General features: G+C 43.1%; 1 pseudogene; it reads right to left on the reverse strand.

The window, feature by feature from the left end:
- Positions 1–1122: 1122 nt before the first annotated feature.
- LOC125535518 (U11/U12 small nuclear ribonucleoprotein 25 kDa protein pseudogene) lies at positions 1123–1519 on the reverse strand (annotated as a pseudogene).
- Positions 1520–15003: the final 13484 nt, after the last annotated feature.

A 15003-nucleotide genomic window follows, 5' to 3' on the forward strand; every position in this document is an offset into this window, starting at 1 on the left:
CAAAGAAGAAAGTCGATGCCAATCACAACTTCTATAGATGGAGATAAACAGAAATAGATAACATTTCTTACATATCTAGCTATAGCCCAACTTGTAAATCATATTCAGTCATGTCACAGTTGAGAGTAAATGTTGACAGTTTATGGACATTTTGCTAGAAGGACATGTCACACTTGTATTCACATCCACATTGATCTAATGGATCAATTGAAGGCAGTTTTTATTTATTTGCATGCACTTCAAGTCAAACGGGATAATCAAAGACAGACACTCTCTATCCAAGTGATTTTAGTACTAGTGACCGGAACCAACATGTGGTTTACCTGATTCAGAAATTCATCCAGCCTCCTAACTAGCCGTATGATGCTTCCTTCAAAAATGCCAGTCATTTCTGTCACCTCTCCGAAGGTGGTGCCCTGTGAGGAAAATGTTTCAGGACTCTACACAGAATATAACTACAATAACTGCAGCAGCAATACAGATGCAGAGTATGATTGCATTAGATGTCGAGATTATGCTTGATAAGAATCGATGTCTCAATTCTTTCTATGTTGAGCTCATACTTCTTTAAGAGGACAATCTTCGAACATTATATTCTCCTTAGCTTAACTGAAATAGATTAGTTAAGATAGGGACCTTCATTCGAATGGGTTTGACTAACCTTGTGTACACACATTCAGCTAGTCAATACCAAACAGGTCAAGTTCAATGCAAAATCAAACTAAAAATTAGAATAAGCTCCAGCTTGGAATCTAATTCAAGCAGGCTTGAATAACCTTATGTACACAGATTCAACTATTCAATACACAGTGCAAAGTCAAACTAAAACACGACTTCAGCTAGGATTCTCAACATCTTGAGCCTACTAAGAATTCAGGTTAATACCATACATCTTGTGACCCTCAGCTTATTTAGATAATCACACCCATCTAAAGTAAGAAAATTTTGGTGGATCAACAGTGCCTTAGTGCCCATCATAGGATATATTAAATAGCAAAGACAAATCGGCAGCATTTCGAAGGATGTCAACTAATTAGATCAACACATGTCAGCATGAATGAATTGGATGACATGGATGTCAAAATTCATCCTTCCACAGTTTCAGACAAATAAATCTGACTATCACTTCCTGATAGCCATCTTCAAATCCTTGAGTGTAGCAGTGTTCAACACCGCGACATCTGTATCACTCACCACAACGACAAGAGGAACACGAATTGAGATGTGGGATAAACGCATGGTAAGGGATTTGGACAAAAATGTGGGCGGGGTTCGAAGAGGGCCATATTATACCGAACGAGGTGTTGTCCAGCTTGATGACGGTCACCCTCATGGCGCTGTCGAGCCCGAGGTTGATGAGCGTGTCCATGTCCGCCAGCGAGGGCTTCCTCGGGACGTCGGCCAGAATGGGGTCGTCGAGGAGCGCCGCGAGCATGGACTGCAGCCTCGCCTGCTTGGCCTCGCTGCTCTGGTAAGCGGCCACCTCCTCCTCGGGCTTCGAGGCGCCTGCCGAATCCATCGCCTCTCCGCTGTAGAGCGTGATTGGCTCAGGACGCAGCGCGGACCCCTGCGGCGGCGGGTGCTCAACAGCGGCGGCGGCGCTCGGGGAGATGAGGTTCCACTGGAGAAGGGGTTGGAGGGAGGGGCGTGGCAGCGCGGTGGTGGGATGTTGGTTGGAGGTTGGAAGGGGAACTGGTTTCCCGGAGCAGGAAGGAGGAGGACGTCGATGGGAGATCAGATCTCTTCTGATGAGGGAGGGGAGGGGAGAGCCAAGGTCGTGGCCGGTGGCGAGGTGAGGGAGACGGGGGAGGTGGGTGGCGGCGATGGGAGGGATCGGGATCTGAGCGTTAGGGTTCGTCGCGCGGGGAGAGAGAGGAGTGGTGTGCGGTGGGGCTGGAGGTGGAGGTGGAGGCCGCGCGGAGGCGGGCGAGGACAGGGTGCGCGCGGAGGCTGGCGAGGACGGGGTGCGCATGGAGGCCGCGCGGAGGCGGACGGCGGCGGGTCTGAGGGAGGGAGAGGGGAGACGGTGGGAGACAGAGGCGAGGCGGAGAGGGAAGGACGATGGCGGTGGCGGCGGATCTGAAGGACGGGGGAAAGGAGGAGGGTGGCGGCTGTGCGGGGAAGAGAGGGGCTAGGGTTCGCTGCACGGGGGAGAGGGGAGAGGATCTGAGGGGGGAGGGAGAGAAAGAAAGAAAGAATGGAGGCGGGGGGTGGGTGGAAAATGTCCATGAGGACAGACCTAGGGTTTCGGCTCGGGTGGGTTTGGGCCGTTGGATCCAGAAGCATCCGACGGTGGTTTATGCGTGATCCACGTGATATGCTCATGGTCCAATCAGAACGCAGCAAACCATTTGATGACCTTATGACCATATAAATTGGTCGTGATCGATTCAAGATAAAAAAATTCATTCCATTTTTCAGTGCTCAAAATGAGTATTTTTGTGAAAGTCATATCAAATATTTGTTCAAATGATATCATATTTTGCACAAGTTTACATCATGGATTTGCAAACAATATTGACAAAGGGAGTTTTTATTTCCTTTGCACGAAAAATCAATTTTCCATTTTTCGAGTGCCCAAAATTAGTTTTTTTGTGAAGGACCTATAATATATTTGTTGCAAAATTGGACCAAATCATTTTTCTAAAATACTAGGCCACATTTAATGCACAATTGACCAAATGGTTGGGTGTAAAAAGTTTTGATCCACCTCTCATGAAAAAGACAAATTTCCGCCCATTTAGTTGGAAGCGGGTCAAATTTGAACTGTAGCTGCCTTGTAGTTTGCTCTTTATTTTTTCCAAAAATCATTTCTAGGTACATAAGTATCTATTTAATCAGAGAAACATCAAAAAAAGATCGAAGATTCAACCACTAGCTAGGAACGGTCATTCCCGCCGTTTTGACCGCATTTTGAAATGGGCATAAAAAATTCAAAAAAAATCAAAAAATTGGGAAACCTTCGCATTGTGTCATTATATGTGGCCAAGTTCCCAGGAAAAATAATAAACTTGTAATACGGCAATTCTTTTAAAAAGGTGTTCTCAGAAACGAGCTATCACGTGTGGAGATCAATGGCTTTCAAGCCAAATGATCAATCTTATGGCCACATTCATGGCATAGTTTGTTCAAATGATCTCATATTGTGCACAAGGGTGCATATTGGAATGGCAAACAATGTTGCCTAAGGAAGTTTTCATTTTCTTCGAACGAAAAAACCATTTTCCATTTTCCGAGTGCCCAAAAGGAGGTTTTTTTTGTGAAGGACCTCCCAAATATTTGTTGCAAAATTGGACCAAATCATTTTTCTAAAATACTAGGCCATATTTAATGCACAATTAACAAAATGGTTGGTTGTAAAAAGTTTTTATCCACCTCTCGTGAAAAAGACAAATTCCCGCTGATTCAGCTAGAAGCGGGTCAAATTTGAACTGTAGCTACCTCGTAGTTTGCTCTTTATTTTTTCCAAAAATCATTTATAGGTACATAAGTATCTATTTAATCAGATAAACACCAAAAAAATTCCAAGATTCAACCGCTACCTAGGAAGGTCAAGCCCGCCGTTTTGACCACATTTTGAAACAGGCATAAAAAATTCAAAAAAAATCAAAAAATTGGAAAACCTTCGCATTGTCTCATTATATGTGATTAAGTTTTCGGGAAAAATAATAAACTTGTAATACGATAATTATTTTAAAATACTGTTCTCAGAAACGAGCTATCATGTGTGAAGGTTAATGTCTTTCAAGCCAAATGATCAATCTTATGCCCGCATTCATGGCATAGTTTGTTCAAATGATCTCAAATTGTGCAAAAGGGTGCATATTGGAATGGCAAACAATGTTGCCTAAGGAAGTTTTCATATTCTTTGGACGAAAAAACCATTTTCCATTTTTCGAGTGCCCAAAAGGAGGTTTTTTGTGAAGGACCTACCATATATTTGTTGCAAAATTGCACCAAATCATTTTTCTAAAATACTAGGTCATATTTGATTCACAATTGACCAAATGGTTGGGTGTAAAAACTTTTGATCCACCTCTCGTGAAAAAGACAAATTTTTGCCGATTCAGTTGGAAGCGGGTCAAATTTGAACTGCAGCTGCCTCATAGTTTGCTATTTATTTTTCCAAAAGTCATTTCTAGGTACATAAGTATCTTTTTAATCAGAGAAACACCAAAAAAATTCCAAGATTCAACCACTAGCTAGGAACGGTCAAGCCCGCGTTTTGACCGCATTTTGAAACGGGCATAAAAAATTCAAAAAAAATCAAAAAATTGGGAAACCATCGCATTGTGTAATCATATGTGGCCAAGTTCCTAGGAAAAATAACAAACTTGTAATACGGCAATTATTTTAAAAAAGTGTTCTCAGAAACGAGCTATCATGTGTGGAGATCAATGGCTTTCAAGCCAAATGATCAATCTTATGGCCACATTCATGGCATAGTTTGTTCAAATGATCTCATATTGTGCACAAGGGTGCATATTGGAATGGCAAACAATGTTGCCTAAGGAAGTTTTCATTTTCGTTGGACGAAAAAACCATTTTCCATTTTTCGAGTGCCCGAAAGGAGGTTTTTTTGTGAAGGAACTACCAAATAATTGTTGCAAAATTGGACCGAATCATTTTTATAAAATGCTAGGCCATATTTAATGCACAATTGACAAAATGGTTGGGTGTAAAAAAATTTGATCCACCTCTCGTGAAAAAGACAAATTTCCGCCGATTCAGTTGGAAGCGGGTCAAATTTGAACTGCAGCTGCCTCATAGTTTGCTATTTATTTTTTCCAAAAATCATTTCTAGTTACATAAGGACCTATTTAATCATAAATACATGGTTTGGTGGCGATACGTCGAGGTTTGGGCGGTGGCCGAGGGCCCCAACTCTAGAGCGCGTAAACTCGCATGCCCGTCGCGTGGTCACCGCGTGACCGTAATGTTGCCATGTGTTCTGGGCGGCTTAGGCATGTCTAGTGGGTTGGGCACTCCCCAGGTTGGTGCTAGGAAGAAAATTACAACATAAGATTTTCACGAGAAGACCGATCGATGCTCAAACATGAATTAGCAGCCAGGTGTTTGATTAGCGGTACGGGAAATGCACATGGCCAATGGGCGTGAGTTTTGGCTGAGGATGATCATCTACTAAGGAGAATGTATTCACAAATTTTTAGCTCAAAAGGAGGATCCTAGGTGGTACTTGCTTTGCAAAGTACCACGCTAGACAAAAATATGAATGTTGAAGCTGGGCTCAAAATAATGAATGGATTGAGCTGAAATATTGTGGAGGATGGTTATTTGGGCATAGGAAAGCATTGTAGAAAATTGATACCATTTGGACATGCCAAAGTAGTACTTCCTTCACAATGCTCTTCTATGGACAGAAACTTGGGAAAACTAGTGAGAGGGATTGGATGATTGAAATGAGCTCAAAATTTGTGTAGGTAAGTTACTTAGGTATGGTCATGCGCTGGTCAATTTTCAGATCATTTGGGTAAGCCTAGCTAGTACTTACTTCACAAAGCTTCTCTCGAGGTAGAAACTTTGGAAATTTCCCGAGAAAGATTTACTAGGAAAATTGAGCTGAATATTATCATGTGGCAATGATTTGGGTATGGAAGAGTGCCCGAAAAGTTTGAGGGTAATAGGAGGGGTCTATATAACACTTGCTTTGCAACGTGCCAATTTGGCCATAAAATATAAATTGAACCTGGGCTCACATAGATGATTTGACTGAGCTGCAATTTGGAGGAGGGTCATAATTTGGGCATATGAAGAAACTGTATAAATTTCATGTCATTTAGAGATATAAAAAAGGTACTTCCTTCACAATGCTTCTAGGTGGAAAAAAACTTTGGAAATTTGCCGATGAAGATTTGCTAGGCAAATGGAGCTGAATTTTGTCATGCGGTAATGATTTGGATAGGAAAGAGTGCCCAAAAATTCGTAGGGCAATCAAGAATATATAAATAGCACTTCCTTCATAAAGTGTTGTTGTGAACATAATAGGAAAATGAATATTGTTGAATTAGTTTTGAACTAGGCAAGGAAGGATTTTTACATATTTGATGAAGATATGACCCAAAGAATTTATGAGATTTTTTTTGGGAATTTTGGGAATGATAGAAATATAGGTTGCTTCACAACCTAGGGCAAAAACTGCCACATGGACATGACACATAGGCAAAACTGATGAGATGGCTCCTAGTCATCACAACCCACCACAATCTACAAGGCTATGACCATCTATATTGGTCATTAACAACTAGAAATAAGGCAGCGGACTAGCACTGTTTGCTTTTTGACCATTTCGTGTAAGGAAATTACGACCTTTCTGACCAAAATGGTCGCAATGGTTTAGGGTTTGAAGCCCCCTGAACAGCTTTTGACCAATTGGTCTAAAATGGTCATAAATTTATGACCAATTCTTCGAGGGTCACTAACAGAAGGTCATAAGTTGACATATTTCTTGTAGTGCGAGTTTGTTGATTCGGTCCCACCGAGATTGGTAAATTGTGTGTAACGGTTGGATTTTGTGTGGAGGCTATAAATACCCCTCCACCTCCTCTTCATTCGAGAGAGAGCCATGAGAACACATCTACACTTCCAACTCATATGTTCTAGGAGAGAACCACCTACTCATGTGTTGAGACCAAGATATTCCATTCCTACCATATGAATCTTGATCTCTAGCCTTCCCCAAGTTGCTTTCCACTCAAACCTTCTTTCCACCAGATCCAAATCCTATGAGAGAGAGTTGAGTGTTGGGGAGACTATCATTTGAAGCACAAGAGCAAGGAGTTCATCATCAACACACCATTTGTTACTTCTTGGAGAGTGGTGTCTCCTAGATTGGCTAGGTGTCACTTGGGAGCCTCCGACAAGATTGTGGAGTTGAACCAAGGAGTTTGTAAGGGCAAGGAGATCGCCTACTTCGTGAAGATCTACCGCTAGTGAGGCAAGTCCTTCGTGGGCGATGGCCATGGTGGGATAGACAAGGTTGCTACTTCGTGGACCCTTCGTGGGTGGAGCCCTCCGTGGACTCGCGCAACCGTTACCCTTCGTGGGTTGAAGTCTCCATCAACGTGGATGTAGGATAGCACCACCTATCCGAACCACGGGAAAAACATCCGTGTCTCCAATTGCGTTTGAATTCTCCAAACCCTTCCCTTTACATTCTTGCAAGTTGCATGCTTTACTTTCCGCTTCCAATATACTCTTTGCATGCTTGCTTGAATTGTGTGATGATTGCTTGACTTGTCCTAAAATAGCTAAAATCTGCCAAGAACTAAAATTGGGAAAAGGTTAAGTTTTTATTTGGTCAAGTAGTATAATCACCCCCCCTCTAGACATACTTCCGATCCTACAAGTGGTATCAGAGCTTTGGTCAAGTAGTCTAATCACCCCCCCTCTAGACATACTTCTCTTCAATGGATTGTGCCCCGAAGAATTCAACAAAATCAGCCGTCTTGAGAATGCCAAGGAAATTTGGGACACTTTGATTGATATGCACGAAGGTACGGACTCCGTCAAGGAATCCAAATTGGATGTGCTTCAAAGTCAACTTGACAAGTTAAAAATGAAGGATGGTGAAGGTGTCGCTGAAATGTACTCTAGGCTTGCTCTCATCACAAATGAGATTGCCGGCTTAGGAAGTGAAGAGATGACCGATAGATTCATCATCAAGAAGATTCTAAGAGCCTTGAATGGAAAATATGATACCGTGTGCACATTGATCCAAATGATGCCCAATTACAAAGATCTCAAGCCAACGGAGGTAATTGGAAGAATTGTTGCTCATGAGATGTCACTTAAGGATAAAGAGGAACTTCACAACAAATCAAGTGGTGCCTACAAAGCCTCATGTGAAGCCCCTACATCATCAAGTGAGAAACAAAACTTCAATGAAGAATTGAGCTTAGTGGTGAAGAACTTCAACAAGTTCAACAAGAGTAGAAGTAAAGATAGAAACTTCAAGCCAAGGTCCTACAATGACAAAAGATCTTCTAGTCGAGAGCGAAACTGCTACTATTGTGGAAGACCCGGACACTATTCCAATGAGTGTACGGCTCCCTACAAGAGAAGAGAAGACTCTCCAAAAAGAAGAAGCAAAAGAGAAGAATCACCACCAAGAGAGAGGAGGAGTAGAAATGATCGTTATGAATGAAGATACTCACGGAGAAGCAAGGATTCGGAAAGGAAGGAAAAATCATCAAGGAGCTACACAAAACGAAGACATCAAGCTCATGTTGGTGAATGGGTATCCGGCTCCGACTCCGACAGCCACTCCGAGAGAAGTTATCACTCCGATTCCGAATATACTCAAGATGAAGGTGTTGCCGGTCTAGCACTTGTGTCAACCAACTCCTACGACATATTTGACTCACCAAATGAAGGAATTGGAAGATGCTTCATGGCCAAAGGTCCTAAGGTAACACACCCCGAGTATGTTGATTTTAATAGTGATGAAGATGACTTGTTAGGTGATGATGATTTGCTTGTTGACAACTCTAGTGATGAATACTATGATGAAACGTCAATTAATCATGCTAATCAAGATAAAATGAATGACAATGATAAGGAGAAGATTGAGGTTCTAACTAAAGAACTAAACACTCTTAAGTTAGCTCATGAAACTATCTTCGAAGATCATCGAGAACTTTTAAGAGCTCATGAGAAGTTACGCTTTGAAAAGCTCAATCTTGAGCAAGAGCATGAGTTTTTAAAAGCAATCAATGATGATCTCCGCAAGAAAATTTCTTCTTACATTGCCAAGCGTTTACTCTTATCCACTTACATGCCTCAAGTCAAGTCTAGTAACAAGAACAAGAAAGATTCTTCCTCTAGTAGTAACAATGATCATGCTAAATCCAATATTGTTGCTTCTAGTAGTTCTCTTGATTCCACTAATGATTCTCTTAGCCAAGTTACACTTGAGCAAGAAAATAGCTTATTGAAGGGAATTATAGAGAAAGGAGTGTACAAAAGCCTTGCCGGGAGTAAGCAATTCGAGGAAATTGTGCGCAAGCAAGGAATGCACCGGAAGAATCAAGGTGTTGGTTTTGAACGAAAGTTCAATGCCAATGGAGTTGAGTGGGAAGAAGATCAATACCCCAAGACAAAGTTTGTTCCTCAACAAGAGAAGTATGATACTTCCTTCAAGGGGACACAAGCTCAAGATGATCTTCCACCACAAGACTACAAGCAAAAAGGCAAGGACAAGCTTCAAGAGGAAATTGATGCATTTGAAGAAGCTCCTAAGACCTTAGTCAAGTGGATTCCCAAGACCACGTCAAGTTCCACTTCATCAAGTACGACTACAACTCCAAGGATTCCCATCAAGATGGTGTGGATCCAAAAGAAGAAGAACTAGAGAGTTCTTGAGGGTGACTCCGCCAACATACTTCACTCTTATCATTTTGGCAAGAACAAGTGCAATCAACTTCCACATTTTGCACTAGTTCAAGGAGTCACAAACCCTCTTGTTGGTAAGACAAGGGACAAGGTAACCTAAAAGTTTTCATGGACATCATCTTGTGTGTGCATCACTCTATGTCTATGGATATCCTTGTTTGTTCCTTATGGGACTAACCCATGTAGGTATTGAAAGTGTAATTCACTCAAATGGATAGCTCCAAGTGATCTACATCAACAATGAGCATCCACATCTTCAACATCTACATGAAGTCATCATCGACAAAACCCAAGGTTAGTTCATCCCTCTTAGGGGGGATATCACATCTAGGGGGAGCTTTACTCTAAGACTTGAGCTAAAGCAACTCTAAAGATGTGAACACAACAATGCCTTATGTAAAAGTGGTAACCCCACTTGAGCTTAAACGATGAGTATGACCCATGATCAAGTGTTCTCACTTGACTCCTAAGTCAATATACTCATATATAGATGACCTAGTCATCGCAAATTGCTTGATAGATGCTAGAATTGGTTGTGCATGCTTTGTCACATATTTCAATTGCCATCTTATTGTGTGAGCATGTTGGTTGCATATTTTACTCATTCGAGGACATCCACTTGTTTTTTTGATTGTTTGGTTTTATCTCCTTTTGCCAAGTGGATGGACAAGAATGCCTAAGAACCTCCTCTAGCTATCTATGCTTTTCTCGTCTCAAACTCTATTCATGCTACATCACAAAATTTGGTCAATTCAGATTCGAACCACTCTGTGTGAGGAGCACTCGGAGTCCCCGATTTGTCATAGACTTAAACTTCCAAAACCTCTTTCTGATTCTCGGTCTGACCGATATCCTACTTTCTGTCCTACCGAGATAATTAAGTTGATCTATGTTTTCGATCTCGGTGCAACCGACTTGAACCATTCGGTCACACCGAGTTGCAACAACTGTATACAATTTTGCATCTCGGTGCCACCGAGTTGCTCCACTCGGTCACACCGACAGGGTCGGGCTATATATAGTCACGGGCAAAAATTTGGAAATTTCTCCGAACCTCTTCGCCCGCGCAATAGCTCGCTCTGCCAACGTGGTCTCCGAATCGTCTCCTCGCCGCCAGCCGCCTCTAGTCGCAGGTCTCCGTCGCCGTCAACGGAATTCTACCCCGCCGTTGCCACCGTAGCGAGTCTCCGCCGAACTAGGGTATGGACTCGATCTTTGTGCTATTCCCCAATCCGATTCTTAGCACATTGTGATCATAATGATTCTTGCCACGTTTGATAAACTTCTATCCAGTCAATGAACTCGTAGATTAGGTTTGATTCGAAAATTTTAGGGTTAGGTTTCCGCCAAAACCATCTCGGACCCACCGAGTTGAAAAACTCGGTCCCACCGAGTTGGCTTATGCCATTGCACAAGTGAGACTCGGTCTGACCAAGAATTACTTATCGGTGTGACCGATTTTGGAACTTTGTGAAACCCTAGCAGTCTCGGTGCCACCGAACTGTGACTCGGTCTGACCGAGTTCACGAGTTTAGGTTCCAAAACTGCTTCGGTATCACCGAGTTTAAAAATCGGTAGATCCGAGATGATTTCAGTGGAAACTAAAACTAAGTTTTTGAATCATTCTTTTGCAAAAATCTCTGCATTTTGTGATGCTCATCCACTCTACCTCATCTATAAACTGTTCACAGGGTCAGCAGTCAGCTTGTTCATCATGTCAGACCAAAGTGATAGCCAGAACATGTCAGAACAGCAAGTGCAGATGAGTGAGGGCACTAGTCCCTCAAGTTCTTCAGATGATGGCAGTAGAAGTACTCCTAGCAATCTGCCTAAAGCTGCCACCCAACAGAGAAAGAAGAGAACTTCAGAATCAGAGGATGAAGATTATGTGGCAGAGGAAGAGGAAGCCACATCAAAGAGAGTTGCACTCAAAGAGGAGCATGGCCCAAGACAGAGCACCAAGCCAGGGTTAAAGATCAAAAGGCCAGCAGGCAGGCAGCCTATGCCAAAGGTCAGAGCCTCAACTCAGATTCCTGAGAAGCCCACTCCCATAGAGCCAGTTGCTACTGAAGGCAAGAAAAGAAAGGAAAGGGTCAAGAAGACCGTAGCCAGAGTGCTTGGAAAGGCTTCCATCATGGAAGATGAGGATGAAGAAGAAGAGGTTGCTGCACCAGCACCTAAGGCACCCAAGCTGATGGGTGATGCCATAAGATCAGGGGCAACTGCTTCCAAGGCCAAGCCAGCTCCAAAGCCAAAACCAAAGAGGAATACAAGAAGCATCCCAGCTGCTGAGAAGAACAAGGCCCCAGTGCCTGACACTGCAGAAGATGATGAAGAGCAAGTTCTTAGAAAGCTCAAGCCCAAGATTCCAGACCACAATGATGCTCATCCTGTGGCTGAGGACATGAAGCTCAGGAGAGATTCAGGGCTCAGGAAGTGGAGAGAAGCAGATCCGTATGCTTCAAGGAGAAGGACTGCTGTTGACTACAGATTTCACACCAAGGAACAGCAGGACTTCTATGAGCCAGTCTTGTTGGGTTTCGTAGTAATTTCAAAAAAATTCCTACGCACACGCAAGATCATGTGATGCATAGCAACGAGACGGGAGAGTGTTGTCTACGTACCCAACGCAGACCGACTGCGGAAGCAATGACACGACGTAGAGGAAGTAGTCGTACGTCTTCACGATCCAACCGATCAAGCACTGAAACTACGGCACCTCCGAGTTCGAGCACACGTTCAGCTCGATGACGATCCCCGGACTCCGATCCAGCAAAGTGTCGGGGAAGAGTTCTGTCAGCACGATGGCGTGGTGATGATCTTGATGTACTACAGCAGCAGGGCTTCACCTAAACTCCGCTACAGTATTATCAAGGGATATGGTGGCAGGGGGCACCGCACACGGCTAAGGAATAGATCACGTGGATCAACTTGTGTGTCTAGAGGTTCCCCTTGCCTCCGTATATAAAGGAGTAGAGGGGGGAGGCTGGCCGGCCAAGGAGGAGGGCACAGGAGAGTCCTACTCCCTCTGGGAGTAGGATTCCCCCCCCCCCAATCCTAGTCGGAATAGGAATTCGCGGAGGGGGAAAAGAGGAGGAGGGGGCCGGCCACCTCTCCTAGTCCTAATAGGACTAGGGGAAGGGGGAGGCGCGCAGCCCATCTAGGGAAGCCCCTTCTCTTTTCCACTAAGGCCCACTATGGCCCATATAGCTCCCGGGGGGTTCCGGTAACCCTCCCGGTATTCCGGTAAAATCCCGATTTCACCCGGAACACTTCCGATATCCAAACATAGGCTTCCAATATATCAATCTTTACGTCTCGACCATTTCGAGACTCCTTGTCATGTCCGTGATCACATCCGGGACTCCGAACATCCTTCGGTACATCAAAATGCATAAACTCATAATATAACTGTCATCGTAACCTTAAGCGTGCGGACCCTACGGGTTCGAGAACAATGTAGACATGACCGAGACATGTCTCCGTTCAATAACCAATAGCGGGACCTGGATGTCCATATTGGCTCCTACATATTCTACGAAGATCTTTATCGGTCAGACCGCATAACAACATACGTTGTTCCCTTTGTCATCGGTATGTTACTTGCCCGAGATTTGATCGTCGGTATCCAATACCTAGTTCAATCTCGTTACCGGCAAGTCTCTTTACTCGTTCTGTAATACATCATCTTACAACTAACATATTAGTTGTAATGCTTGCAAGGCTTATGTGATGTGTATTACCGAGAGGGCCCAGAGATACCTCTCCGACAATCGGAGTGACAAATCCTAATCTCGAAATACGCCAACCCAACATCTACCTTTGGAGACACCTGTAATGCTCCTTTATAATCACCCAGTTACGTTGTGACGTTTGGTAGCACCCAAAGTGTTCCTCCGGTAAACGGGAGTTGCATAATCTCATAGTCATAGGAACATGTATAAGTCATGAAGAAAGCAATAGCAACATACTAAACGATCGGGTGCTAAGCTAATGGAATGGGTCATGCCAATCAGATCATTCAACTAATGATGTGACCTCGTTAATCAAATAACAACTCATTGTTCATGGTCAGGAAACATAACCATCTTTGATTAACGAGCTAGTCAAGTAGAGGCATACTAGTGACACTTTGTTTGTCTATGTATTCACACATGTATTATGTTTCCGGTTAATACAATTCTAGCATGAATAATAAACATTTATCATGATTATAAGGAAATAAATAATAACTTTATTATTGCCTCTAGGGCATATTTCCTTCAGTCTCCCACTTGCACTAGAGTCAATAATCTAGATTACACTGTAATGAATCTAACACCCATGGAGCCTTGGTGCTGATCATGTTTTGCTCTTGGAAGAGGCTTAGTCAACGGGTCTGCAACATTCAGATCCGTATGTATCTTGCAAATCTCTATGTCTCCCACCTGGACTAGATCCCGGATGGAGTTGAAGCGTCTCTTGATGTGTTTGGTCCTTTTGTGAAATCTGGATTCCTTTGCCAAGGCAATTGCACCAGTATTGTCACAAAAGATTTTCATTGGACCCGATGCATTAGGTATCACACCTAAATCGGATATGAACTCCTTCATCCAGACTCCTTCGTTCGCTGCTTCTGAAGTAGCTATGTACTCCGCTTCACATGTAGATCCCGCTACGACGCTTTGTTTAGAACTGCACCAACTGACAGCTCCACCGTTTAATGTAAACACGTATCCGGTTTGCGATTTAGAATCGTCCGGATCAGTGTCAAAGCTTGCATCAACGTAACCTTTTACGGTGAGCTCTTTGTCACCTCCATATACGAGAAACATATCCTTAGTCCTTTTCAGGTATTTCAGGATGTTCTTGACCGCTGTCCAGTGATCCATTCCTGGATTACTTTGGTACCTCCCTGCTAAAATTATAGCAAGGCACACATCAGGTCTGGTACACAGCATTGCATACATGATAGATCCTATGGCTGATGCATAGGGAACATCTTTCATATTCTCTCTACCTTCTGCAGTGGTCGGGCATTGAGTCTTACTCAACTTCACACCTTGTAACACAGGCAAGAACCCTTTCTTTGCTTGATCCATTTTGAACTTCTTCAAAATTTTGTCAAGGTATGTGCTTTGTGAAAGTCCAATTAAGCGTCTTGATCTATCTCTATAGATCTTAATGCCTAATATGTAAGCAGCTTCACCGAGGTATTTCATCGAAAAACTTTTATTCAAGTATCCCTTTATGCTATCCAGAAATTCTATATCATTTCCAATCAGCAATATGTCATCCACATATAATATCAGAAATGCTACAGAGCTCCCACTCACTTTCTTGTAAATACAGGCTTCTCCGAAAGTCTGTATAAAACCAAATGCTTTGATCACACTATCAAAACGTTTATTCCAACTCCAAGAGGCTTGCACCAGTCCATAAATGGATCACTGGAGCTTGCACACTTTGTTAGCTCCCTTTGGATCGACAAAACCTTCCGGTTGCATCATATACAACTCTTCTTCCAGAAATCCATTCAGGAATGCAGTTTTGACATCCATCTGCCAAATTTGATAATCATAAAATGCGGCAATTGCTAACATGATTCGGACG

Source organism: Triticum urartu, chromosome 1A (assembly GCF_056163025.1).
Source record: "Triticum urartu cultivar PI428250 chromosome 1A, HENAU_Tu73, whole genome shotgun sequence".
Lineage (NCBI taxonomy): Eukaryota > Viridiplantae > Streptophyta > Magnoliopsida > Poales > Poaceae > Triticum > Triticum urartu.